Genomic DNA, 27,841 nt, shown 5'->3' with positions numbered 1-27,841 from the left:
GGGGTTAGAGGTGCTCCAGAATCCAGGACTTCTCAGATTTGGGGAGGGGGGGTAACGTAATACATAGACCATCCATTACATAATACCCCAGCAGGTGCTGGGATGGCATGCTGTCAGCAAGCACGTCCATATTTCTTGCAGTAGAATTCATGACTATTCATGCAGGGGAGATACATACAAAATAGGCAGTCGCCTTATCACCTTACACCCAGCCAGGTCAGGCTTTATTGCTAAACGAGTGCAGACCGAGTCAGGTTTGGTGGCCAAAGTGAGTTATGAAGCAGCTTCCAGATTCCAGAACTTTTGGGGACTTGAAATGGCAGACAAGAAATTAGGGGCTCTCAGTATCTCCCGTTCATTGAACAACTACTGTGCTCTAGGCACCATTCTAAACACATCACCTCTGTCCAACCCTTGATGGCAGGTGCTTGCTATACTATCCCCATTTCACAGTTGAGAAAACAGGCATGGAGCTGGTAAGTGGCAGTCCCTGGCTTCAAACCCCATGTGATTGATTATGAAGGGACCGTGTGTGTTGCTGCTGAGCCCTGTCCTCACGGTCCCCAGAGCACTTTGCTGATAGGGCCAGCACCTGTGATCTTATCACTCCAAATCAGAGGGCTCACGTCCAGTGCCCACAGGGACCATGTAGGTGACATAGAAGAGTAAAGCCAGCCAGATGTCACGGCAAATATGAGGACGGTGGCAAACAGGGAATGCATCCTTGCAATGGGGAACTATGCACGGCTTTCAAAGAGAGCACAGTGGGACCACATTCTGTCTCCCATTCCTCAGTGGATGGACGTGTGTTGTTTCCACATTTTGGCAAGTACGAGCAATGCTGCTATGAGCATCCCAGCGTTCATGTACAGCATTTGTCTGGGCATGTGTTTCCTTAGGCGAGGAATTGTTGGGTCATGTGGTCACCCTACGTTTAACTTTTTATTCAAAATGTGCGTGTGTTTTTTTTTTTAATTCAGTAAAAAGAGGGGAGGTCGAGACACAGACGCCCTGACTGGGATCCACATAGCAAGCCCACTCGGGGGCGATGCTCTGCCCATCTGGGATGTTGCTCCATTGCTCAGCAACTGAGCTATTCTTAGTGCCTGAGGCAGAGATGCCATGGTGCCATCCTCAGCACCTGGGACCAGCTCGCTCCAATCGAGCCATGGCTGCAGGAAGGGAAGAGAGAGAGAGAGAGAGAGAGAGAGAGAGAAACAAGAGGGAGAGGGGTGGAGAAGCAGATGTGTGCTTCTCCTGTGTGCCCTGAATGGGAATTGAACCCAGGATATCCATATACTGGGCCAACACTCTACCACTGAGCCAACCGATCAGGGCCTCAAAATGTTTTAAACCACTATACCAGCCAACAAAACATCACTGCAGACCCTCAGCTCCCTTTCTGCCCCAGCCTAAATAAATAAATAAATCCAACCTTCTCTGTTCTGAGAGCTTGAAGGCAGCCCTGTTTCTCTGTCCGCTCCCCGGGGCCTCCGACCGGCTCCTTGCGGCTTTCGAAAGTGAAAACCAGAGGGTTTTGCTTCCCCCTTCCGTGCAGAACCTCTGGGACAAGGACGTCCAGAGCCTTTTACCTACTGATCAAAGGGCAAGTACAGGGAGAAAAACATGAATTAACATCTTAAAATATCATTCAGTCATCCCAGCAGCCTATTGATCAATTTGCATATTCACGATCGGCCTTGTGGGGGAAGAAATAAAAGTAATTTTCCTATTTTACCTTTCTAAGTTCTTCTGGCCGGCCGGAGTAATAATCAAATTAACACGAGACAGACTAATGGGAGGAAATGACCACATGGATTATGTGCGGGCACCTGGAGGTTCCGTGAGAGCGGCCAGTTGAGGCTCATATGCCATCTTGCTGGGAGGAGAGGGGCCTAAGGGGGCCGCTTCGGACTTCAAAGGGCGGGAAGGCCACTCCCATGGAGATGGAGAGCAAATATTTGGTAAATACATGTTTGCTGGGCCCTCTCTAACAGTGGCACAGAGACTTGGATCAAAGGGTCCTGCTTCCTCCCTGCCCGTCACACTAGTCCCTAGTACGCCGGAGTCATCCTGGCTTTTTCCTTCTGGTAGACATTGCGTGTGGGCATGGCTGGTCCTGTCACCTGCCGGGGCCACCTTGAGTCCTTCCGCAGAACTGTCTCCCTTCTCAGGGGCCGGCCAAAGGGTACGGGGGTGGAGCGGTAGTCCTTCCACCGCCCGGTGGCCTGCAGGGACGCGCTGGACTTGTTCCGCCTCCTCGGGTCACCGAGGTCCCAGCGGCCATCACAGCGGAGGGGAATGACTTCGAAGCGTTTGCCGGTCTGCGCGTGGCCGCGCCGATGCCCGACTCTTTGGCATCCGGGCAAAAGGAACCAAGGAAGCTGCAGAACAGGATGCTGAAAAGAAAAAATCAAGACTGTTGGCAGCTGGTGGTATACAATAGTTCTCTCTGGTGATAGCGCCCTTCCTGGAATGGGCCTTCAAGTAAATTCTTTTAGGCAGTTGGGGGAAGGTCAAAGGTTTTTCCTGAGTCTTTCATTTCTTAAAATCAACCAACTTAAAATAATATCTTTTTAAAAATCGTATTTTGGGGTGTCAGTCTCTGCTTCCCCTCAACTTAGAGTCGATAGCCATCAAGTGTGCACCGCGTGTGGTCGAGTACTAACCCCTTTCGACATTTAAAAATACATGGAAATCTTTTCTCACTTAGCCTAATTTGACCATTTTATGGATTTTTTTTAATGGTCTCTTTTTGTCATTTCTGGTTGGTATTTATCAAATGTTACGTTTGTAGAATAAAAGTCCCAACTCTTTGCCATGACGACAGGCCATAGCCTTCGCCTGGATCTCTGACTTCATCGCTTACGACTCAGCCTGTCCTTGCTGGTGCCGGCTCTCTCTTGGAGCCTGATCCCACCCAGGCTCAGGCCCCGGCAGGCCCCAGCACCGTCTGCGTGACTACCTCCCCCCAACCCCTCCTGGCTCGGGCCTCATTCATCTGGGTCACCGCTCCCATGCCGTCCCCTTAGAGGGCTTCTCTTCCCCGGCCACCTTCCTCTCCCTCCTGCTGTATGCACAGTGCCAGACGTGTGGGGGGGCATGCGGCACACACAGGGGCGGGGCAGAGGCCGGTTTGCAAGTGGTTCCTATGGAAAATAATTATAGTGAATAAACAGTTATACAGGAACACACTGTTTCATGCACTCGCAGCTGTGAACCGACTCTCGCCCCTCCCTGTATTTGCTAAGTGGGCGGAGGCACTTACACACTGATCTGTTGAGTTGTCTGCCGCCCCTGCTCTCCCAGCGCAAGGACCAGCCCTGGCGCAGCGTTTGGGGCCAGATCATCCTTCGTTGTGGGAAGAGAGCCTGGCTGAGCTCTGTAGGATGTTTACCCTTTAGCCTCTACCCGCCTGTAGCATCCCTGTCTCAAGTCCTGACGACCCGAGCTGTCTCCAGGCATGGCCACATGTCCCTTGGGAGGCAAAAGCATTCCCGACTGAGAGCCACGCCCTAGAAAGTTGGCTCCACACGGGCGGGGACCTGCTCTGGCCGCACAGTTGCGTCACCAGCCCGGCTCAGGCCCGGCCCTCAGTGAATGCTTGTCAAACGCAGGAGTGCCTTGCAGGGGGGACGCATGGGGTGGACACCAACGCATGGGCTGTTTGGTGTTTGAGCTTGCAAGTGGCCGTAGTAGAAGAAGCGTGGAATTTGGAACCGGACAGACAGGATCAGACCCCGACTGGGCCACATTTAAACTGTGGCCTGGCGAGTAACTTACATTCTCGGTGTCCCCTGTGTTCCCTGGAAGAGCAGCACGAAGATGGGTTTGAGCAATGACACAAAATCGCCCACGTGAGGAGCCCGTGGAGCAAGCAGACGTGCAGTCCTTGCTTGTTAGACAGGGTCGGGCTCTGGGGAGACAGGAGCAGTGTGCTGGGAGCGGGTGCAGGGCTCTGCACTTAAAGGTAAGTGACTGGCCTCCCGGTCTGTGCAAGACAGTCCCAGCATTCTTATCGACTCCGCCCCTTTCAGTCTCAGCAGCGTGCTGGGTCAGATGGCAAGCTCTCTGCTCGTGGCACTTTGCACGTGAGCTATTCCATGAATCCAGCCTTTGTTTTTCCTAAAGAGACCCTGTCTTCCCCTCATCTTGCTTACAGTAGGAATCACGGGCCCCAGTACCCGCCCCTCTGCCGCCTGTTCTCAGATGGCCCTTTCCCCCGGGTGTGGCGCACACTTCATTTCCCTCAGCTTCTCTTCACTTGCTGGAGACAACAGCATGTTTTTAAAAAAATACCTTGTGGGCTTTGCATTGGTGATTTCACCTGGGCTCTGTTGTTCTTGTGGTTGTCTAGGTGGGTGGCAGGGAGGGGAGGCCAGGCTGGGGTTGGGCATCGGTAGTGGGGGGGCAGTTGCTCATTTCACCCTGGGGCTGAGAAAGACTCGGCATCAAATTAAGCCTAAAAGGATGGGTGAGAGGTGAAACAGCCCCGCCCCGGAGGGAGCAGGGTGACAAATGCAGAGGTTGGGGACGTGCAGTGTGCCTTCTTCACTCACTTCTCCCTCCCTCCCCCCCTCCTTCCCTCCTTCTCTGGTCCTTGTGGGTCTGTTCATCTGCTTCCTCCATGGGAGCACAACAGTAGCAACGACCCCAACACTTACTGAGCCCACAACCGTGTAGTTGACTCATAATCGGAGCCAGCCCCGTGATTCACCCCCTTCCCGACTCCTAGACCCTGGGGGGTCCCACTGTGGGATGAAATCTGGAATACTGCCGCGTGTGGGTGTTCTTAACAAATGACCACGGTAGAGTTCTGAGCACAGCAACACCTATCATGGGTTCATTCACTCGGCAACCCATTTATTGAGCTCTCGCGAACAGGACGTCGTTTTCACGCAGGAGTCAGCAGCCTTTCTGTGTTAAAGGGCCAGAGAGTAACTACTTTAGGCTTTACTGGTGGCCCTGAGGTCTCTGTCACAATGACTCAGCTCTTCTGTTGACAGCAACCATAGACACCGTGAAAATGATGGGCATGGGCATGTTCCAATCAAACTTTAGGTGTGGTGGCTTCTCAAAAAATTAAAAATGAAACTACCATGTAATCCAACAATTCTACTTCTGTGTATCTACCTGAAAGAAATGAAATAACCATCTTGAAGAGATAGCTACACCCGCATGTTCATTGCAGAATGGTTTATAACAGCAAAACGGAGACAGCATGAGCATCCGACAGATGAATGGGTGCAGAAAATATGGCCTAGGCATCCGATGGAATACGGTTCAGCCATAAAATAGAAGAGTTTGCCATTTGCAACTATATGAATGGATCTGGAAGGTCCATTATACTAAATGAAAAGGCAAGTACTTTATGATCTCAGTTATATGTGGAATCTAAAAATCCCAACCGAAGTTCTAGATACAGAGGACAGAGTGCGGGTAGCCAGAGGTGAGGTGGATGGGGGGTTGGGTGTGATGGGTGCAGCGGTCAACAGACACAAACTTCCCGTTATAGAATAAATAAGTCCCGGGGATGTCATGTACAGTAAAGTGATCATAGTTACTAATTCTGCATTGCATATTTCAAAGTTGCTATGAGGGTAGATCTTAAAGGTTCTCATCTCGAGAAAAAAAAAATGTAACTATGAGGCAGTGGATGTTAACTAGACTTATAATAGTGATTACTTTGCAGCAGATACAAATCACCTAAAACTAAATCAACATTATATGTTAATAATAGCTCAATGAAACTGGGGGGGGAGGGAGGGGCTTTTCTGACAAAAAAAAAAACAACCCAGGCTACTGACCACATTTGGCCATGGACCATGGTTTGTCAACTCCTGTTCTAGATCTGGGAGACAAAAATGGTGATCAGCACATACAATATTCCTGTTCTCGCAAAGTGTACGATCTAGTGGGAGGAGATGGACAGATAATTGAATAAACAAAGATATATGATGAGCTAATGTTAGTGGTGATAAATGCTTTGACAAAAAAAATAAAGTAAGGGGCTAATAGAAGGAGAGACTATTTCAGAGAAGGTGGTCAGGGAAGACCTCTCAGCAGAATGACATTTCAGTAGAGACATGGAAGAAGTAAGGGAGACACGGGAGTATCTGGGGAAGAGCTTTCTAGAGAGAGGGAACCGTAAGTGCAAAGGCCCTGGGGTAGGAGTGTGTCTGTGTTTCCTGAGGATGGCAGCCATGTGCCTCTGGTGGGATGAGTAAGATGAAAAGTGGTAGAAGTTCAAGAGGGACCAGGAGGAGGGAGTTGTGGAGGTTCTGTTGGCCGTGAGGAGGACGTTGGCTTTGACCCCAGGGGGTGGAGAGCCACCGGAGGACTCTGATCAGAAAAGCATGATCTGGCCCTGGCCGGTTGGCTCAGCGGTAGAGCGTCGGCCTGGCGTGCGGGGGACCTGGGTTCGATTCCCGGCCAGGGCACATAGGAGAAGCGCCCATTTGTTTCTCCACCCCCCCTCCCCTCCTTCCTCTCTGTCTCTCTCTTCCCCTCCCGCAGCCAAGGCTCCATTGGAGCAAAAATGGCCTGGGCGCTGGGGATGGCTCCTTGGCCTCTGCCCCGGGCACTAGAGTGGCTCTGGTCGCAAAAGAGCGACGCCCCGGAGGGGCAGAGCATCGCCCCCTGGTGGGCAGAGCGTCGCCCCTGGTGGGCGTGCCGGGTGGATCCCGGTCAGGCACATGCGGGAGTCTGTCTGACTGTCTCTCCCTGTTTCCAGCTTCAGAAAAAAAAACATACACACACACACACACACACACACACACACACACACAAAAAAAAAAAAGAAAGAAAGAAAGAAAGAAAGAAAGAAAGAAAGAAAGAAAGAAAGAAAGAAAGAAAGAAAGAAAAGAAAAGCATGATCTGACCTATTCTTAAGGGATCACGGTGGCTGCCACTTTGAGAAAGGCGGAATCTAGGAGGCCAGTGAGGAGGCTGCTACAACGGTCCAGTGAGCAATGTGGATGGCTTAGACCAGGGCAGCAGCAGTGGAGGTGTGAGAGACAATTGTTATTTCTGGATACGTTTGAAACACAGAACTACCAGGTGTGCTGGTGGATCAGATGTAGGAGAGATGGAGATGGAGAGATGGAGATGGAGAGAGACCGAGGGAGAGAGGAGGCTCAGTCGATTTTTGGTTTTGTGGCCTGAGCCGGTGGCAGGGATGGAGTCCCCTTACTCACGTGGGCACCCTGGGCGGGAGGAGTGTGTTAGGAGATCAGGAGGTCAGATCTGAAGTGTGCTAACTTGAGGGGCTTGTCAGAGGCTGCAGGTCAGTAAGCTGCAGCCCCATCTCCAGAGAGCTCAGAGTCTAATTGGAGAAACGATCTAGGATGCAGCTGAGAGCCCAGACGATACGTTGAAGGCTGCCACCGAGCCTGGACGGCACCGCAAGCATCAGCAGCCCCCGGACAGGTCGACGGCGCCTTCACACAGGCGACAAGTTGACTGTTCTTCGAACAAAGATCTGGTTTTTAAAAACAAAAATGGAAGAAAGGCATTTCAGGCTGAAGGAACAGCGGGTGCAAAGGCAGGGAGGCAGACGGGGTCTGGAGAGTGCGGGTGACGTGAGCCGTGGGCGTGAGGGTTTCGGGAGAGCCGTGGCTGGAGAGGTGCTCGTGCTGGGCAGGTCGGACTTCCCCTGGAGGCAGTAGGGAGCCAGTGATGGTTCTCGACCGGGGCAGGAGATGCTCAGAGAGCGTTTTCGGAAGGTCCTGCTCTGCCCCTCTCCCAGTCGGGCAGCCTCCTCCCTCGGAATCTCAGGTGGAAGGCCAAGACGTGCTGCCAGGATACTTTTCCAAACTCTTTTTAATTATGGCTTCATTTTTTTTGAACTTTTTTTTTTTTTAATTGCCCATAACCTCGTGAGATTATATATGACTCCGTGGACATATTCTGTATCTGCATATCCACATTATATACAGCTGTCTTTTCTACATCAAGGGTTGGAATTTTATCTGTTTATTTTTTCGCATGCGCTGGGTTGGTAGAGAGCTGGCCTTTTCAGGTTGAGCATTTTCTCGCAGAGCCTGCCCCGAGCTGAGGTGAGGTGAGGTGAGCCATGGCCTGGGAACTGGGCGGCTGGAATCTGCCCCCCTCACCAGCTGACTTGCTTAGTTGCTCTGTGCAAATGAACTGCCGTCACAGAGCAATGCACACATGCACCGTGTGCCGGGGCCGCGCCCGGGCCGCAGATCTGAGCACACGTGCTGTGGGTGCACGCGTAACCACTGAAATCCGAATCAGCTCTGTGGGTTTTCCCAAGGTCATTTTCTTGGCCTCTGACATTATTACCCTAGGACCACATGCCTGCACTCTGTGTCAGTCAGCATCGGGGGAGGATGCGTAAGACTTCCTCGTACATTCTTTGCCACCTGCAGTGAGCATGTAGTTCTTTCAGGATAGGTTTTTTTTTTTTCAATTCCAGTTAGTTAAAGGGTCCTTTTTATGTCCCCTCCACCTCATGGCCTGCACTCCCCTGTAGCCTTGTTCTCGCCTGGCTGTGGCAAGTCTCGGGAGGTCAGCAGCAGACCGGGGCAGTCCCGGGCAGGAGCCCCGTCAGAGCGGCAATCCGCCCCCTCCCTGCCTTTGCCGGGTGTTCGCAGTGCCACATCCCTTCGTCCGCCCCGCCCCCGCCTCCCCTGGTCTCCCAGGCCCAGCTCGGAGCTCAGTCCCCTGCCGGGCCTTTCCTCAAGCCCAGGCAAAGCTGGCCTCTTCTCTCCCGCGGGTCCCTTTCGGGGGCGGGCAGGGAAGTGCCCTCGGTGGCCTGGAAAGACATGTGAGTGAGTGAGTGAGTTTAGTACCGTCAGAGAGGCCGCGAACACTGACAGACAGGGGACGTGGGCCTGTGGCCTGGGAGGCGAGGCTTCAACCTGCCCCCTGCTGGGGGTCGCCCAAGGGACGTGTGGACCCCTGTTGCCAGAGTCATTTTGTTAAGCTCTGGCCAACATCTCAACCTCTGTCTGCAAGTTGGGTTCAGCCCAGGGGCTGCCGCTCCCGGCCATGGCCACGTGAACTCGAGCTCAGGGTTTGTAAGCACTGTCTCTGGCTCACAGTTGGTGGGCCTCGGGGGACTGGCCAGGCAGCACGCCCCAGTGGTATCCCCAGTGGCCGGTCCAGTGCTTTGCATAGAGAAGATGCTTAATAAATGTTAACCGAATGAATGAGTTGGAGTGTTAGAAGTCAGGGGCCTGCAGAGGGGCCTAAAGATTCTAGAAGGGAAGCAGGACCCGGCAGCTGGGGGCAGCTAGGGCCCCCTAGGGAGGCGGGGCTGGCGGGTGGCTGTGTCCTGTCCTCAGGCAGCATCCCTGCGGCTGCTGATTGAAATTCTGCCAGGTCCTTTGCATGCTCTCCGAAGCTAGGATTGGGGGATGTGCAGGCCATTGGGCCGCTCATACAAATAAGCCTGGCCCCAGGCACAAGGCCAGGCAGAATCTGGAGGTTGGGAGAGTAGGAGGAGGCAAGAATTTTAATAAGTTTTTATAAAAATTGGAAGTAAAACTCATGGTCCTGAAACTGCTTGATTCTAATGGGTTTAACCGACTCAGTGGAGTGGGTATAGCAAGGGATGCTGGAGACTCAGGGCTCTGCTCTCCGGGAGACGGGAGGAGGCCCAGGCACTTTCCGATGGAAGGCTGACCTCTGAGGGGCGTGGCCAGGAAGTGTCAGGGTCGGATGGCCTGGCTGCAGGCAGAAACCAAGTGGTCTGGCCGGGCAGCTGGAGACAGGGCCTGGGGCGGGGGGGGGGGGGGGAGCACGTGGTCCTCCTCCAGCTGGAGACAGGGCCTCAGGGGGAGCACGTGGCCCTCCCCTCTTCCAGGTGGAGACAGGGCCTCAGGAGGAGCACGTGGCCCTCCCCTCTTCCAGGTGGCCAGGACTCCAGACGGCTGGGGGCTGTGCAGGCACAGGGTCCAGCCCAGGGAGGGCTTTGGTAGGGAGCTGGCAGGGACACTGGGGCCGCAGGCCTACTGTAGGGGAGCAGGCTGCAGTCTGGAGTCTTCTCTTCCACACAGTGGGCAAGGCCTCTGAGAGTGACTGCTGTTCTCCGCTCCCCGGAAGGGAGAAGACCGCGGGACCCTGGGGCGGCTCCTGGCCTGGGGCCCCCGATCCGCACTGCCTGTGACTGATGTGAGTGAGGGCCAGGCTCACCCTCTCTCTGCTCCCAGCTGTTCCTACTCTGTCACCGGTATGCAGGTGCTCGCCTGCTTAGGAACATATTGGGTCTGTCTTGTGGTCCCTGTGTCCCTCGTTGGTCTCTGTAAGTGCTTGTTGACAAGGAATGTCCCAGCAACCCGCCTCAGAGCGACTCAGGAAGTGTCCGCGTGACGGGGGGTGCTTGGGGGAGACATTGAATTTTCTTGGCCCCTCTGACAGTCAGCTGTCTGCTTGCCCCTGGGCCCGGTGGGCACTGATGGGGGGTGGAGTAGGGCGGGGCATGAGCTGCCCTCATCAGCCTGAGCTCTTTCTTGAGGTGGAGGCTGGCGACTCCCTGACAAACGCCCCCTTGTAGATGAAGGAAAGGGAAGGTGAGAAGCCACCCGGGTGGGGGAGGGAGGCAGACCAGAGGGCCTAGGCTGTGTGCCTACGGGCAAGTTCTTACCTTCCCCCAAATAGGATCATCCTCATCCCTACCACACAGGGTTGCAAGCATTTAAGAAATGAGCATGAATAGAGTGCTTAGCCCGGTGCCTGGTCTGCGGTCGGCTCTCAGGATGATGACCGTAGCAGAATTGGTCATACAAGTATCAGGGCGCTCGGGGAGTTTCGCGGCAGCAGTGATTTGGTATTACGGGGCACGGACCTGACCCGGCCAAGAGGGAAGCATGTGCATGTGTGTGAGACAGAGAATCATGGAGATACATCAAGACAGAGTCAGAGAGGAAGCGAGAGAGGCAGGGAGAGACATACAGAGAGAAGCAGAGGTCAGGAATAGAGAGACGCAGAGAGAGAGAGAGACTAGGAAAGTGCATTTTGCACTTACTGCCTGTGGTTAGAGCACTAGCAGAGACAGAGCTGGAGCTGGAGCTGGAGCTGGAGCTGGAGCTGGAGCCCTCAGCTAGTTAACCCATTAGCCCCCGCGGTGAACTTTTCAAGTGTTTCAGTCCTCTGAGGCCACGAGTATCCTTGTCCGCAAGTGCAAACATGTCTGAGAGTACATTTCTGGGGGTGCAATTGCTGGGTCAAAAAGAAGGTGCATTTTTCAGTTTTGAGAGCTATTGCCGGATTCCCCTCCAAGGAGCTGTGCCCCCCCCCCCCGCCGCTGGCCCCCTCTGCGGGACCCCCTGCTCTTAACTTCTAGTCCCTGCCTGGGTCTGCAGTCCATCCTGGTGTTGCACACTAAGGGGTTGTGCTGTCTCTCAGCTCCTGTCTTTCCTCGGCCGGGCCCCTCCCTCCAGGCAGCTGGTCTGCTGCCAGATGGCCGGGGTGTCTAAGAGCCCCTGGGGGACGCTTCCCTGTGAGGGCAGTTCTCCCTGCTTGGAAGACTTTTCTCACAAACGGTCTCTTCCCTGCGCTTTTCCCAGGACTTGGGAATTCCCTGGTGGCTATTTTGAGACAATGAGTTGCATTACCGCTTGCCCACCATTTGTCCCTGGGAAGATGGCCGGCTGGCACAGTCTGCTAAGGGACAGAGCACAGAGGACACGCGGCCTGGAAGGAGAGGCTGCTGCCCCGGTAAAGCTGAACCGCATGCTGCCCACTGGGCATTGCAGGGCCTGGACAGGCCGGGACTCTGAGGCCCACTGGGTGGAGACCCCGTGAGAGTCACACACACTTTCCAAACACTGTGTCTCTGTGCATCGTCTGACCATCTATAATGTGACTTATAAGTGGGGAAGTGTCACTCCCCTCTCCTTAAGAGCTTCTGGCGGCTTCCTACTGTGTTCCGAATAAAACCCCATGCCCTGCCCCGGCTGGTGCTCCCCACCCCCCACCCCCCGCCCTGCACCTCAGCCTGCGCCCCTTGGCCCCTCAGCCCCCAGGTCCAGCCACACTGACCCTTCTTCTCCCTGCCTCAGGGCCTTAAAAACTGCTGTTCCCTCTGCCTAGGACTCTTCTTAGATCTTTTCATGACCAACTGGCCCCTCCTGTCTTCTGGGTTTCAGCTGGAAGGCCAGCTGGAAGCTCCCCGAGGCCGTCCCTGATGATCTCACGGGAAGTGGCTCCCCCCAGCCGCTCTCAGTCTCCTCACTCCGTTTCTTCCTTGGAATTACATGTTGATTGTCTGTGTCCTCCACATGACTGTCAGCTCCATGAGGGTAGGGACTCTGTCTGACTCTCCACTGTGTCCCCAAGACAGGAGAAAACCTGGCACACAATAGGAGTTCCAGGCATATTGGTTGCGTAAGTGGATGTGGCTAGGTATTTACTTTCCCTACTCTTCAGATGAGGAAACAGGAGCTCAGAGAGAGTAAGTGACTTGTTCATGGACACACAGCTGGGCAGTTGCAAAATTGATATTCAGACCTTATACCTGACTCCCGCCCAGCGGGCTTTGACTGGCTGGCTGGCCGTACAGATCCTGCTGGCTCTACCGAGAAGGTGGACAGGGGTCCACATCCCACCGTGAGGATATGTCATTCCAGGATATGTCAGCATCTGAGGACGTCGGACCTGGCAGGCGGAGCACGGCGACAGGGGTCTTAGCGTCAGAGGGGGTCCCCACGGGGATAGCGGCCAGCACAGCCCCACACTTGTAGAACAGTGACGATGCTCTAGGCGCTGTTCTGTGTAAGGCTCATTTTCATAACTAGATGGGGTGCTGGGGCGCACAGAGCACCTCACAGAACTGCCCAGGCCTGTGAGCGTCCGAGGCCAGATGTGGACTCAGGCGGCAGGACTCCCGAGTTCCCGCTTTTCCGCTGTCTCCCGCGCTGGCGTCCGAGGCCAGATGTGGACGCAGGCGGCAGGACTCCCGAGTTCCCGCTTTTCCGCTGTCTCCCGCGCTGGCGTCCGAGGCCAGATGTGGACGCAGGCGGCAGGACTCCTGAGTTCCCGCTTTTCCGCTGTCTCCCGCGCTGGCGTCCCTCCGAGAGGTCTGCTGGTTGGGGAGGAGGCCCCGCCAGCACACGGGGCCTGGAGGGACAGTCCAGTCCGGGATGGAGAGGTGGGTGAGGGGCCCTCGGGGACTGTCAGCAGCTGGGAGGGGAACTTGGCAGTTTGGTTGGGTAAAGCCTCTGTCGGCTTGCAGGATGGGGCAGGGTGTAGAGGGCACTAGGGGGTGGGCCTAGGAAGGGGGTCTCACGCTGACTGCACCCAGGAAGGCCCGGGAAGGGAGCAGGGCAGCCAAGCCCGTGGCCTTGGGCCTGTGGCTCCGTGGTGGAGCCCTGCTGGGGCAGGCAAGGCCGACTGGGAGCTCCCCACCGGCAGTCCGCCCCCTGGGACCTACCTAGGGTCACCCCTCCCTCCCTAGACTCTGCTCCTCCACGTCCCTCACACAGGATTTCAGGTGTCAGTTTAGATGTCACCTTCCCAGAAGGACCCACCCCAACTGCCTTGACCAAACTAACTACCCAATCGCTCTTTTCCTCAACCCCATCATTTCCTTCTTAGCATTTACTGAACTTGGAACTTTAAATTCGTGCATTTATCTTCTATCTTTTGTCATGAGAATGGCGGTTCTGTGAGGGCAGGGAGCTTGTCTCATAGGCTCCTTTATTCCCTGAACCACGAAGGGAGCCCGGCATATAGTAAGAGCTTATTAAATGTTTGCTGAATGAATGAGTGAGTGAATGGAAGAGGCTGTGATGGAATAGTAAGACAGGTGGACTTGGAGTTGGGCAGACCCGGACTTACAGACACTCCTTTTTTCCATGCTGTGCTCCCTTGGGTGGGTTGCTTTCCGTCTCTGGGAGAAGGCAGTGATCATGCGAGACGTGGGACAGGCAGTGCTTCACAGACTGAGAGGCGCCCGGGGAGAGGAGGAGGTTGCTCTCTGGAGGTCTTGTGGCACGGCGGCCGCCCTCTGGGCCGCTCCTCTGTTTCCTGGCTGCACAGGCAGCATTTTGGGCAGTGAAACTAATCGAACGGTATCACAGAATTGCTTCAGGGAGGTGCGGGAGCTCAGAGCACTTAAAACCTAAATGGCCAGAAGAGTAGGATTAGCATTTCAGCTAATGCGAGGGGAGGGGTGGAAGGGGAGCTCGGGGAGGAATGTTCTCCGAGCAGCTTATGAAGGGCCCGGCTCTGTGCTGGAGCAGGAGCCAGCTGGCCCGGGCGAGCAGGGGCTTGGGCTTCAGCCCCCCCGAGCCCACCAGCTTTCTCTGTGTGGGACGAAGTCCCTCAGGGAACCAGTGGGAGGTGAGAGGGAGGCCCACTGTTTGAGACCTGAACACAGCGAATACTCCTGCCCAGAACTCGGGCACACTGAACTCGATATTCCCGGGAGAATGAGAGAGAGAGCGCGAGTGTGCAAGCCAGGGGGAGAGAACCGGCCAGGGAGTGTCAGAGTCAGAGGCAGAGAGAGAAGGAAGTGAAGAGAAGGCGAGACACAGAAACAGAGGCAGAAAGAGAATAAAGCCCCAGAGAGGGGTCTGGCAGTGACCCCTACGAGCACCTGTCAGAAGGACAGCGTAATGACAGCATTGTCCACAAACGGCCCCCGCCCCACCCGTTCCCGACAGCCAGCCCCCTGCCTCCCAGAATACACTTCTGCCAGCACCCCTTGGGAGCGCTGTGCGCTCCGCTCCCGAACGCGCAGGAAATTGAATGTCACAATAAGCAGAGTCACACGGATTATTTTTTTAGTTCCCCAGTGCAGATAAAAGTTATGTTTATGCTTTACTATTAAATGTGCAGTAGCATTATGTTCAAAAACAATGTACATACCTTAATTTTAAAACGCTTTATTAAAAAGAACTTTATTGATATAAAAGAAATGCTAACCATCATCTGAACCTGTTGGAAAAATGGTGCCAAAATGCTTGAAACCTTCGATTTATAAAAACTAAACGAAACAAACAAACAACCCCCCCCGCCCCCGAAGTATCTGGGAAGCATACTAAGGCAAAGCATAATAAAGCAAGGTATACTGTGGTGTTTAAAGATCCTTATCTTTCCTGCCATGTGGGCCCCAAAAGTTTAGGGGAGTCCTTCCTCCGATGCCCAACCCAGGGGAGGCAACACATGGCCAGGCAGGAAAAAGTGGTCTTGAACTTCAGCAGGACATGGTGCTCTCTCTCTCCAAGAGGGTGCTCTGTGAGGGATCCCCAAGCATGTCACACACGTCACAGGGCACTTTTAGAGGCTAACCCCGTGTGCCCTGGGAAATGCCATAGTCTTCGGTGCCCTTGGGCACCTCACACCCTGCTCTTCCCTGAGTCAGCATTTCTGATACTTCGGTCACCTGCGTTCTTCCTCCAGGATTGTGGCCACCTCTGCGCGCTGTTATTTATTCAGCATTTTCCTCTAAATCACTCACTTGCTTTTTGAAACTTAAATGTATGCAGAGCGGAAGCGTCAGATCACTCCCGGAAATGAAAAGCCGGTCCCGCTCGCGATACACAGAAGGGAGCTGTAGAAACAAAAACATTACCACTGTCAAGCGTTCAGGGGCATCTAAACGTGGTCTCAATGGGGGACGGTTCAGCCCTCTCCGCTCCCCACCCCACCCCGGGGCCCCCTGGCACGGTCTGGAGACACTTTTGGTTGTCATGACTTGGGGAGGGGAGGTGAATGTTTCTGGCATCCAATGGGTGGAGAACAGGGATGCTAAACACCTTACAGTGCACAGGCGGTCCCCCAGCAAGGGTTATCTGGCCCCCGACGTCAAGAGCGCCGAGGTGTTATTCCTGATCTAAAAGAAGCTCGAGCCCAGAGGGGTGTGTCCCGTACGGGGGCAGCTCTGACCTGGTCAACGACTCCTCGTCCTCCCTGTTCAGCTGATACACCCCTCCCCAGGGACTGATCCTGAGGGACTGACCCGGGTAGGTCCCCGTGGCCCCTGCACCTCCCATCTCTCAGCTCTCTGACCCTTGCGGGCCTTTTCTGCTTGTTCTGTTCCCCCACGGGAACACAGGGTTCCAGCAGGCAGGGCCGCGTGGGCCCGTCTGTCTGTTTCTCCAGCCCTGAGCTCAGTGCCCGGCTTGCAGCACGTGCTCAAAGGTCACACGTCCAATGAACGAGGGAAAGCTGTGCAAAGGAGCGAGGTGGATGCTGCGCTGGATTCATCCGCCAGGGGCTGCGGGGCACCGGACCTCCCTCAGCACGCTCTTCTCACCTGCGGAGTGGGCGCACCAACGGGACTGCTGTGCACGTGTCGAGTAGACAGCAGGTGTCACCGACCCTGCCTGGCCAAGCGTGGGAGGGGGGTGCCCGGAGAGACCGGGCAATAAATGATAGGGTTCCCTCAGTCTCGAGCCAGTGTGTTGAATGGGGCAGGCGAAGAGCTGAGCGGGCAATTAAGCCTTGTCCTAGCTATTCGCACTGGGGTCCCCTCTGCCCTGCCGGTGCTCCCGGACCCTGCTGGGGGTGGGGCCTAGAGGCTGGGGGTGGGGCTGGCTGGGAGCTGCAGAGAAGGTATCACAGGGTGGATGGGACCTGGGCATGCCCAGGGTCGGGGACGTTCCCCACAGAGGCAGACCGAGTCCAAGGCTAGGACAGAATGTCGAGACGCCAGGCTATGCTGTGTGCATTTCCAGGGTGGGGATATGGGAGGAGGCGGGGAGAGAGGGGCGGGGCGGGGACTTGGGGGGCGCAAACATGCCAGGGCGCTCCCCCCTCTGTCTTCTTGGGTCTCTGTGTGAGGTTACCAGCTCGCTTTATTTATTCCTATCCCAGCACAGGCCAGGGGGCTCGCTCCTCTTTTTTTCTCACCATCCTCCCCTAAGTGAGAGGGCTCGCCCTCCACCCTGGGGCTGTGAGTATCCAAGGCTATCAGGGGGGGATAGGGGTGTCAGTCCCGTGAAGAGTCCTATGGGAGTCAAGGACCGGCACCCAGGTGGACATCACTCTTTCCGAACAGAGGACATACTGGCTGTGTCTGTGAGCAGGTGGTCCAGCTCCTAGGATGTCCGCTTTCTACCCAGACTGGACAAGGAAACTTGGTGGGGTTGACTTTTCTCCCCAGTGCTCCTGGGGACAGAGAAGAAGGAGGCTGCCCTGCTCCTGTCGCCGGAGCTGGATTCATTCTTTCCTGGGACCCCCCAACCCCCACCCCATCCTCTCCTCCCCTTCCCTGCCACTGGGCAGATAGCTTCACCTGGTTTCCAGGTGGAGAGGGAGGGAGATCAGCTCTGCTTGATCACTTGTCCTTCCAGACCCTTTTCATCGAACACCTGCATGCAGCCTTTGAAATCCCCAGGGACCGTGACTCCGGTTTCCCAGCCTTCTGTGTCAGCTGTGCCCTGAGGCCATGAAGGTTTATATCTAGTTACCCGAAGGAAGGAGGGTCACAAGGTAACAGGAAATGCTGGGGAGGGGAGCATACTTATTGATATCAAAACTCATTCTACTGTCGATTTCCCTGCGCTGCCCCAAGGGTCCCCAGGAACTGGGTCCTGGCCTCCTGATGCATTCAACTCCCTCTGGGGGCGGGGGTGGGGTGGGGAGAGGACCTGAGCCCATTCATTGACTCGGGGCTGGATGGCGGTGACTGGGGTAAACAAGGCTGGGTGTGGGGGGCAAGGGGAGTAGTTAACCTATTACCTGAAATGAGAAGGTCTCCTGTTAAATCCCACCTCCAGTTTGGGCTACTTCCCCTTAAAAGGCAAATACAGAAATGGGCAGAATCCAAACAAGAGTGAGGCTAATGACTCAAGTGGTCTAAAATGAGAGCTTTGGAGAAAGGGGAGTAATTGGGAAGATCTGGTTGCCAAGAAGATGAGGTTGAGGGGGCGACTGGGTAATTGCCGAGCTCCCGAAAGGTTCCTTTGGAGAAGATGCCAACTACTCACCCCCTGGTCCTCAGAGGGCAGAGAAAGAAATTAGCTTAAATTGGAGCTGGAAAGATTTAGGTTATGTGTAAGGAGGGACTTTTTAAACCCTGAAATATGCTACCCAGAGAGGCTGCGATCTCGGGAGAGTGTCTAAAAATAGCCTGTTCTTTAAAAATAGATCTGGGCAGCGTTAGAGCCAGCAGCAGCTCAGCTTCTTGGGGACGGTTTTCAGGGCGGGCGCACCTGGCCGCGCAGGGCCCTCCCTAGGCTGGAGGGCTCGAGGGACAGTCAGCGTGTGGTCTCTGCTGGCACAGACCTCTGTGGATTTTAGATATGCACAGATAAAAGGGTTTATTTTTCCACCTGCCCCAGGTGGTTGACATGCCAGCCTTTGGGATCTCAAGAGTTTTTTTTTTTCTGGGGGAGGAGATTTCAGGGCCAAAATTAATTGGGTCAGTCCCACCAGTTCCCCCCAGTCCCTCCTTACTCCTGAGTCAGTGCTTTCCGGTGCCAATGGGTTTGCAGGGAACCCATCCTGCCCAGCCCCCTCGTCTCAGCACCCTTGGCCTGGCCAGGTCCTCGCCCGCTCGCTGGCTCTCTCGAGGGCTGCCTCTGCCCCTCCCGGGCCGCCCCGCTCCCCGCTCCCACCGCCATGGCGCAGCCAGCCAGGTCTCCGGCCCTCCCACGTACAATTATGCAGTTCCTGCCCAGTGCCCTGAGGATAAAGTGCAAACTCCCTGAGACGGCTTCAGAACTCCCTGCGCAGTGTCTTGTTTACCCCTCCAGCTGCCTCGCTCACCACCTACGCGGCCCACTAATGGCCCATTACAGCCCCACAGCCTGCAGCCTCTGCGGGAGCTGGCTCCGCGGCCAGGGCCGCCTTCCTGCTCCCTCTGACCCTTCAGCTCCCGGCGCGGCGCGGTTGCTGCCTCCTCTAGGGGCCTTCCCTGACCTCCCACCTACGCCCGCCCAGCGGCCTGGCCCCTGCACTTCCCTGGGGGGGCGCCCTGCCCTGCCGCAGGCCAGTGCCCAGTTTGTCCTTCTCGCCCATTCCGCACCCCTGCCCCCGACCCAGGACTAGGCCAGGCCACTGCTCCCAGTTGCACCCCCCACCGCGAGAAGGAGGCCTGGCGCACCACCCGTGTTGGGTACATTCCAGCGACTGGCGGAATGTCAGGCCACCAGCAAGAGTTTGTGTGCCTTTACCCGGTTGCACCTGGCTTCAGCCTCCACCAGGCCCTGACTGGCCCCTTCGTGTCTCGGACACAGGCTGCATGGGATGTTGGCATGTCCAAATCATGCCACGTCCACAAGAATATTTGTTCAGACATGAGTGCTCTCTGAGCATTCTGAGTAATCACTTAGACAGCATGTTTAAAAATAAAGTTTATTACAAATTAATCAATCAGCCACCTCCCTGATATCTCAATTAAACAGAGCATGCCATTAGCATAATATGTCCGTGCCCTGCAAAAGAAAGGCAGGCCAGATGCAAAAGAAGTCCTGAATTCAGTGGGGCATCTTTGCTCGCTGTCCTGCCCGGGTGGCATCTTCCTTAGAAGTCCCTCCCCCAGGAAGGCGTCAGGGGCTGGCCTTCCTGAGTATCCCCCAGATGCCAGAGGCGCTCTGCATCCGCAGGCTGCCTCCTCGGCATCACCAGAATCCCACCGCCATGCCGCCCGGGGTCCCTTTCCACCGTGTGCACAGTGCTCCCGCACGCAGCACCGTCCCAGGGCCACAGGCGCTTCTGCGTGCTGTCTGTGCGTTCCCGCTCTGCAGAGACGATTTCACACCTTCTCCTGCCCCTCAGACCTCGCCCCACAACACCCACAGCTGCTATCCCCATCTCAGCTGGTGGCCTGGCCTCCTGGGGCGGGGTGGGGGCAGCGTAGGGGGGGGCAGAGAAAGCAGCAGAGCTGCCCCGTGCTGGGTTCTGCTCGCACAGACCCCCCTCCCCTGTCCCCTTGGGTAGGTTGTCCCCGCCCCCCTCGTTAGCCCCTTCCACTTCTAGAGCCTCCCCACCCTTCAGGCCCTCTTGCTTCCTTGCTCCTGCGGTGGCTCTCCAGCCCCTCCGCACCCGTGGTCTGTCCCGCCGGCTCCATCGCTCTGGGTCCCGCCGGCTCCATCGCTCTGGGTCCCGCTGGCTCCATCACTCTGGGTCCCACCCACTGCATCGCTCTGGGTCCCACTGGCTCCATCGCTCTGGGTCCCACCCACTGCATCGCTCTGGGTCCCACCGGCTCCGTCCCTCTGGGTCCTGCCGGCTCCATCGCTCTGGGTCCAGAGGGCTCCATTGCTCTGGATCCCACCCACTGCATCGCTCTGGGTCCCACCCACTGCATCACTCTGGGTCCTGTCCACTGCATCGCTCTGGGTCCCGCTGGCTCCATCGCTCTGGGTCCCACCAGCTCCATCGCTCTGGGTCCTGCCGGCTCCATCGCTCTGGGTCCTATCCGCTGCATCACTCTGGGTCCCGCCCGCTGCATCGCTCTGGGTCCCACCCGCTTCATCACTCTAGGTACCATAGAACAGTCTCTGTCTCCCCTCCTCCCTGAAGCCCAGGCCCCCGCCGGCTCTCACCCATTTCTGCTTCTCCACCAACAACACACTTGTGGTCTTCTCTTGAATCTTGGCTGTTTGACCTCCACTACTCAGCCTGTTCCGGGCAGGATCTGTCCCAGTGTCCTCCATCTTGTCAAACCCAACAGTCATTTCTCTGCCTTCATCTCTGACCCAATGGGTCGCTCTCTCCCCTGACATGTGTCCTAGGTGGCTCAGGTGTTCCTGCTGCCGCCCAGACTTGTCCTCCTTGGCCTCCTCTGCTGGCCGCCCTCCTCCGCTCCCCTGGCTTCCATCGTGACCCCCCTCCCCTCCCTCTCCCCAGCCCCTCTCCAGGTGGTCTCTGCCAGGCCCGCCTCCACATGCCAGGGACTCACATGGTTAAATCTCCAGCTCTGACTGCTCCCTGAACCTCAAACTTACACACCCAGCTGCTTGCTTGATATCTCAGTTTGGATATAGAAGAGGCATCCCACGCAAACACAGCCCAAACGGGCTTCCACCCGCCCAAATGTCTTCCTCATTCGAGTAAATGGCACCATCCTCCGCCCAGCTGCTCAAACCACAACCTCTGAAGTCAGCCGAGGCCCCCGGTGGCCCCGTGCCCCTGCCCAGCCTGTCCGCAAGGCCTGTGGTCCCCACCTTCAGAACCTGCCCCGGGGGCCGCCAACGAGGCCTGTCTGAGCAACAGCAGCTCAGGGGGAACTTCTTCTCGCTGAGCAAACCCCCCCCCCCATCGTCTGTCTCACACAGTAACGGGAGTCATCTTAAATTGGGCCCCTGCTTAAACCCTCTCTTGGCTTCCCGTCCCACTGGAATGGAAGCCAGACTCCTCCCTGTGGCCCACAAGGTCCTGATGACCAGCCCCACCTGCCGGCCCACCTGTCTCCACCCTCCCGCTCTCACTCTGGGGGTGCCCGGCCCACCTGTCTCCACCCTCCCGCTCTCACTCTGGGGGTGCCCGGCCCACCTGTCTCCACCCTCCCCGCTCTCACTCTGGGGGTGTCCGGCCCACCTGTCTCCACCCTCCCGCTCTCACTCTGGGGGTGCCCTGCCCACCTGTCTCCACCCTCCCCTCTCTCACTCTGGGGGTGCCCTGCCCACCTGTCTCCACCCTCCCCTCTCTCACTCTGGGGGTGCCCTGCCCACCTGTCTCCACCCTCCCCTCTCTCACTCTGGGGTGCCCGGCCCACCTGTCTCCACCCTCCCCGCTCTCACTCTGGGGGTGCCCGGCCCACCTGTCTCCACCCTCCCCTCTCTCACTCTGGGGGTGCCCTGCCCACCTGTCTCCACCCTCCCCGCTCTCACTCTGGGGGTGCCCTGCCCACCTGTCTCCACCCTCCCCGCTCTCACTCTGGGGGTGCCCGGCCCACCTGTCTCCACCCTCCCCGCTCTCACTCTGGGGGTGCCCGGCCCACCTGTCTCCACCCTCCCCGCTCTCACTCTGGGGGTGCCCTGCCCACCTGTCTCCACCCTCCCCTCTCTCACTCTGGGGTGTCTCTCCTGTCCCCCAGCAGTCAGGCCGTGTCCCGCCCACCAGGCTTCCCGCAGGCCTGGCCCTCTGTCTGCCGTGCTGTTCCCTGACCTCCTGGCCTCCGTGTAACTGCCCACGGCTCCCCATCCCAGCCTCTGCTTCAATCTCACCCGCTCAGAAAGGCCCCCCGGCCACCCCGTCTGCGGTGGACCCTGGAGCCCTCCGGGACTTCACCCTACTTTATCTTGATCACAACACTTTCGCTACCTGACGTCTCCTTGTGAGATTACGTGCTCGCCTGCATCTCTGCAGTAGAACCTGTGACCCTCGAGAGCAGGGCGTCTGTCTGTGGAGTCCAGTCTCCCCCGGCCCCCCGGAGCAGTGCCTGGAATGTGGGTGACAGCGAATAACGGATAGCTGGCCTTCGCTCACGCCCGCACCTTGCTCTCTACAGTTTTCAGGTCCGGCCCTGTCCCCAAGTCAGACTCGCACCCTGGACGCCGAACCTCTAACATAGCCAGCCTGACCGCCAGGCTGCTCTAGTCAGCAGCCACCCACTCATTCAACACGCACCGTGCACTCATGGCCGCCGGGCCCTGGGCGAGGTGCTGAGCACGGCAGACCTGGTCTAGCAGGCCTAGAGAGAGCCTCAGGCACTCGTCCATTCAGTCCATCACTCGTTCATTCCACAAACACTTCTGTGGGTGTATTCTGTGTCAAGCACTGTTCTAAGTGCTTTCCCGGTATGAGCCACTCCACCCTCATACTGATCTATGAGGTGGGTGCCCTAATGAAGCCCGTATTAGGGTTGGGGATACGGAGGTACAGAAAGGTGAGGTCCCATAGCCGGTGAGCGACAGAGCTGGAAACTAGACCCTCTCTCTCACTTGGCCTCGCCTCTGCCTTACTCCGGGCTCACTTTCTGACCCTCCTGACGTTGTGTCTTAATTCTAGCCCCACACCAGGCTCCCTGGACCACGCAACAGAATTCAGCTTCCTCCGCCTGGTCAGTGCGGGCAGGCCTGGGAGTTTTTCCTGCTCTGGGTTCTGGGTGGCACTGCGCCCGGCCCAGCTCTGGGGCCTGGCCAAGACCCTCCACCCCCAGTGCTCTCCAGGGTCCTCCGGGGCAGGGAGGAGCCACGCCTGCCTGGCCCCAAACGCTGGGAATTCCATTTGGGATGTCAGGGGTGGGGAGATTCCGGAAACCGGGAGGAGAGATTTACAATTGCGACTCTCCTGCGAGTCCACACCAGGGACTCTCGGCAGCGGGCGAGCCTCGTTCATTTGGCTGCCCTTAATTTAGGAGGTCCAGTAACTCACCCAAAAGTCATTTTTTAATTTAGATGAGTTGAAAACAATTCCTCCTGCTAAGGACTTTTTATGACAGTTGCTGCTGGTCAATGGACCTCGCTGGACAGAATGAACACGTTTCCAGAAAACAGGGACATTTCTTTTCAAAGCAGAATCTTTAAAATGCAATTCGAGACTCTCACCAATTGCAATTTTCATTTATTGGATTTTCTTAAAGCATGGCCTTTCAGATTTGGGAATAAATGGGATTCAATTGAGAAATCGATGCTTTTCTAGACCAACAATTCAGAAAATTAATTAATTTTGCCAACAGGCTGGGTCCGGCTTCTGGGTCTGGCTGAGAGTTCTGATATTCAAATCCTGTTCTGTCCCCGCGGTCCTGCTGCAAGGAGTGGCTATTCTCATGAGTGTTTTCCTTCTCTAGTGGGTGCTCATCGACATGGTCAAGGTCTGCTCCTACCCCCACTTTATAGATGAGAAAACGAAGGCCCTGAGAGGCCGGATAACTCAGAGAGCATCTGGACTGGCAGAGTGAGGAAAACCCAAGAAGCTGCAACAACTGGGGTTTGGAGAGCAAGGTCCCTCCCTCGGGAGGGGACTGTCGGGGTCCCGAGGGGCAGAGCTCCTGGGTAGGGAAGCAGTCCCCGAGGGCGTGAGCACCACGGTGAGGAGGAGAGGAGTGTCCTTCCAGGTAACACACTCTCCTGTGAGTTGTTCTAATTAAATCAGCGTGACCTTGACTCGGGAACAGACAGAGGTGCATGGAGCAGAATGGTGAGCCAGGAAACAGGCTCACGTATGTGTGTGTGGGCTTTGAACACGGTGCAACAGTGTCATTTAAAATCAGCCCAGAAAGATTGGCTCTTTCTGCAAGGGTTCAAAGCAATTCGCTATTCATTTAAGAAAAGTTAAGTTAGATCCTTACCTCACAGCAGTCACTAAGGTAAATGCCAGAAGGATTAAACACATCTGTAAGTGTGTTAGAAAAACGTAAGAGAATCTGTGGATGGTGTTGGCTTTCTTACATGAAAGAAAACAAAAAAGAACAGGACTGACAGAGTTGACTGTATCAAATATCAAAACATATGCCAAAGCAGCTGTATTCATCATTAGAAGAAAGGGAGATGTCTTTCAGGAGGTGAGCGGATACGCTGTGGTCCCTGCAGACAATGGAATATTATTCAGCAATAAAAAGAAATTAGCTATCAAGCCATGAAAAGACATGGACGTTAAATGTTTCACATTCCCAAGTGAAAGAAGCTGGTCTGAAGAGGCTACGTGCTGTATGATTCCAACTAAATGACATTCTGGAAAAGGCACAAGTATGGGGACAGTGAAGAGATCAGTGGTTGCCGGGGGCTCCGTGTGGGCAGGGGGAGAGGGGTGAATTGGGGAGCACAGGGGTTTTTTGGGACCCTGAAACTATTCAGCACAGTACTTGGGAATACATGTCACTATACATTTGTCAAAATCCATAGAATGTGCAACACAAAGAGTGAACTTTAGTGTACACGTTAGAGTTAGTTAACACTAATGTACTGGTATTGGTTCATCAATTGTAACAAAATGTACTGCACTAACTGGGGACGAGAGAGCGGGTATATGGGAACTCTCTGCACTTTCTGCTCAAAATTTCTATAAACCTGAAACTGCTCTAAAAAATAAAGTCTAGCCTGACCTGTGGTGGCACAATGGAGAGAGCGTCAACCTGGGATGCCGAGGACGCGGGTTCGAAACCCCAAGGTCACCAGCTTGAGTGTGGGCTCACCAGCTTGAGCACAGGATTACTGGCTTGAGCGTGGATGTAGACATGACCCCATGGTCACTGGCTTGAGCCCAAGGCCGCTGGCTTGAGCAAGGGGTCACTGGCTCGGCTGGAGCCCCCCAGTCAAGGGGCTTATGAGAAGCAATCAGTGCACAACTAATTAAAGTACCGCAACTACGAGTTGCTTCTCATCTCTTTCCTTTCCTGTCTGTCTGTCTCTCTCTCTCTCTGTGTATCTCTCTCTCTTGCTAGAAAAAAAATGAAAAATAAAAAGTCTATTATTTTTTTAAAAGAATTGTTCTGTACAGGGGAAATGACAAGAGTTAACTATTTGGTTTTTTTGTTGTTGTTTTTTTTTAAGAGTTAACTATTTGTATCCATACAACAGACAGGGTTAATATCCAAGGTATATTAAAAATTCTTTCCAATTGACAATAGAAAAGATTTAAAAAGAGAAAGAAAATTAACAAAGGGTAGAGACAGACAGGCATATTCATAGAAAAAAAAACAGAAATGTTTAACAAACAGGAAAAATGCCCAAGCTCACTCATGAGGGACACGTGAAACTTACAACAATGAGGAGGTCTCGTGTTTCGCCATGCGATGGGCAGAATTGTTAGTGTTTTATAATGTCAAGTATTGGTGGGGATTTGTGTGAGGCCTGTAGAAGGGTGTTCATTGTAGCATTGCTTATAGAGCAAAAAACGGGAAGTAACTTCAATACCATTAAGTGATGGAATAAATAAAACATGGTTCATCACCGTCAGGGAATACCATGCATCAGCTCCAAAGAACAAGGTATATTTGTTGGCAAGTTCACCGAAAATTGCGTCAAGTAAATAAAAGGCTATCCATATGGCTTCACCCCTTCGTCTCTTTCTTCCAACAGGGCCAGGGCAGAGGGACCAGAGAGGCTTCCAGCACACCAGCTGGGGCGTGGCTGGGGCGGGGTCTCAGCTGTCCTCCAGCCTGGCAGACAGAGCTTGGGGAACGCTGAGCCTTCAGGGGGCTCCTGAGAGGGGCTCAGCCCCTGCTGTGGTCACCCCCTCCCTGGATTTCCTGACTCAGGTGCCCCCCCCCCGGCAGCCCTAGAGAGTAGCCCTCGTCTGAGGTCAGAGAGCAGTGGGAAATGTCCCCGAGAGGCTGGCCCCGGCCCCCAGGCACAGACAGCTACCTCTCCATCACTTCTCAGTCCTCTGTCACCTTCTGGCCCAGAGTCAGGTGGCTGGAGGGAGACAGTGTGCGGGAGCCACTGAGCTAAGTTCGATCAAGGATCAGGACCCCACACTTTAAAGCGTTATACAGATTTAGAAATGGAGGTAAAAGTCCGACAGCCTGGCACACAGTAGGTCCATAAGCATTATTGGTCTCCTTCCTTCCTCCTGTCATCCACCCCTTCCCTCCTCGTCAATGTCGCATCACTCCACCTTAAAGTCAAGTCCATGCCGTCAGCCACGTCGGTGGTACCCACGAGGGCTGCAGACGCACAGTCCACACAGAGAAGCGACCTAGGTTTATAGGAACCCGGGAGACTGCTGTGATCGCATATCCAGCAGGCACCAGACGCTGAGGCTGCCTCATTGCATCCAGTCTGCACTGTAGCTGTCATAGTCCTCATCCAGGGTTGAAAGGGTTGAGGTTCAGAGGAGAGCAGTGCCTTGCCCAGGGCTACATGCTAACAGGTGGTAGAAGAAGATTCTCACTCAGATCCCTTGGAATCAAAGCTCTCAGCCAGTGAGCACAAAGATTTTTTTTAAGTGAAGGGGAGGAGGTAGAAAGACAGACTCCCACATGCACCCCGACAGGGATCCAGCCAGCAACTCCTGTCTGAGGCTGATGCTCGAATCAACCGCACTATTTTTAGAGCCCTAGGCTGGCACGCTCGGACCAACTGAGCTATCTTCAGCACCCAGGGCCTATGTTCAAACCAGTCAAGCCACTGGCTGTGAGAAGGAAGAGGGAGAGAAGGGGAAGAGAGGAGAGAAGCAGATGGTTGCTTCTCATGTGTGCCCTGACAGGGAGTCAAACCCAGGATGTCCATACACCGGGCTGAATCTTTATCCACTGAGCCACTGGCCAGGGCCTCAAAGATTTTTGACCATAAGCTGCAGAAAAACATTTCATATTATAGTCACACACACACACAACATGTACGTACAAACAATATTTACTCCTGCTACATTTGATGGTAGTAGATATTTCTATTCCACTCCATTCATTTTGTAATGCTGTTCACAATCCATGAAATTGATTTCCTGACCCAGTAGTCTAGTGAGTTAAGACCTGAAGTTTGAAAAGCAGTCTCTAGTCTCCTTTTCCCAAATGACCTTCTAACACAGGTGTCAGCAGACTGTAGCCCAGGGACTGAATCCAGCCGTATACATTGTCCACGGCTCCTCTGCGCTACAACAGTAGAGTTGAAGAGTTGCAACAAGACCAAGTGTCCCACAGAACATAAAACATGAACTAATCTTTATCTGGTTATTTACAAAAAATGTTTGCCCAGCCCTGGCCGGTTGGCTCAGCGGTAGAGCGTCGGCCTAGCGTGCAGAGGACCCGGGTTCGATTCCCGGCCAGGACACACAGGAGAAGCGCCCATAGCGCTGGGGATGGCTCTGTGGCCTCTTCCTCAGGCCCTAGAGTGGCTCTGGTCGCAACATGGCGACGCCCAGGATGGGCAGAGCATCGCCCCCTGGTGGGTAGAGCGTCGCCCCATGGTGGGCGTGCCAGGTGGATCCTGGTCGGGCGCATGCGGGAGTCTGTCTGACTGTCTCTCCCTGTTTCCAGCTTCAGAAAAATGAAAAAAAAAAAATGTTTGCCCAGCCATACACAGGTCTGACTCAGTCT

At 55.2% G+C, this 27,841-nt stretch overlaps 1 protein-coding gene across 2 annotated transcripts in view; it reads left to right on the top strand.

The window, feature by feature from the left end:
• The window catches only part of GSG1L (GSG1 like), a 213,314-nt gene that overhangs the window by 139,568 nt on the left and 45,905 nt on the right, over positions 1-27,841 (top strand). The window lies entirely within an intron of this gene.

Source organism: Saccopteryx bilineata, chromosome 4 (assembly GCF_036850765.1).
Source record: "Saccopteryx bilineata isolate mSacBil1 chromosome 4, mSacBil1_pri_phased_curated, whole genome shotgun sequence".
Taxonomy (NCBI): Eukaryota; Metazoa; Chordata; class Mammalia; order Chiroptera; family Emballonuridae; genus Saccopteryx; species Saccopteryx bilineata.
Note: the sequence above shows the minus strand (reverse complement) of the source record. Positions and strands in the feature narration are given on the sequence as shown.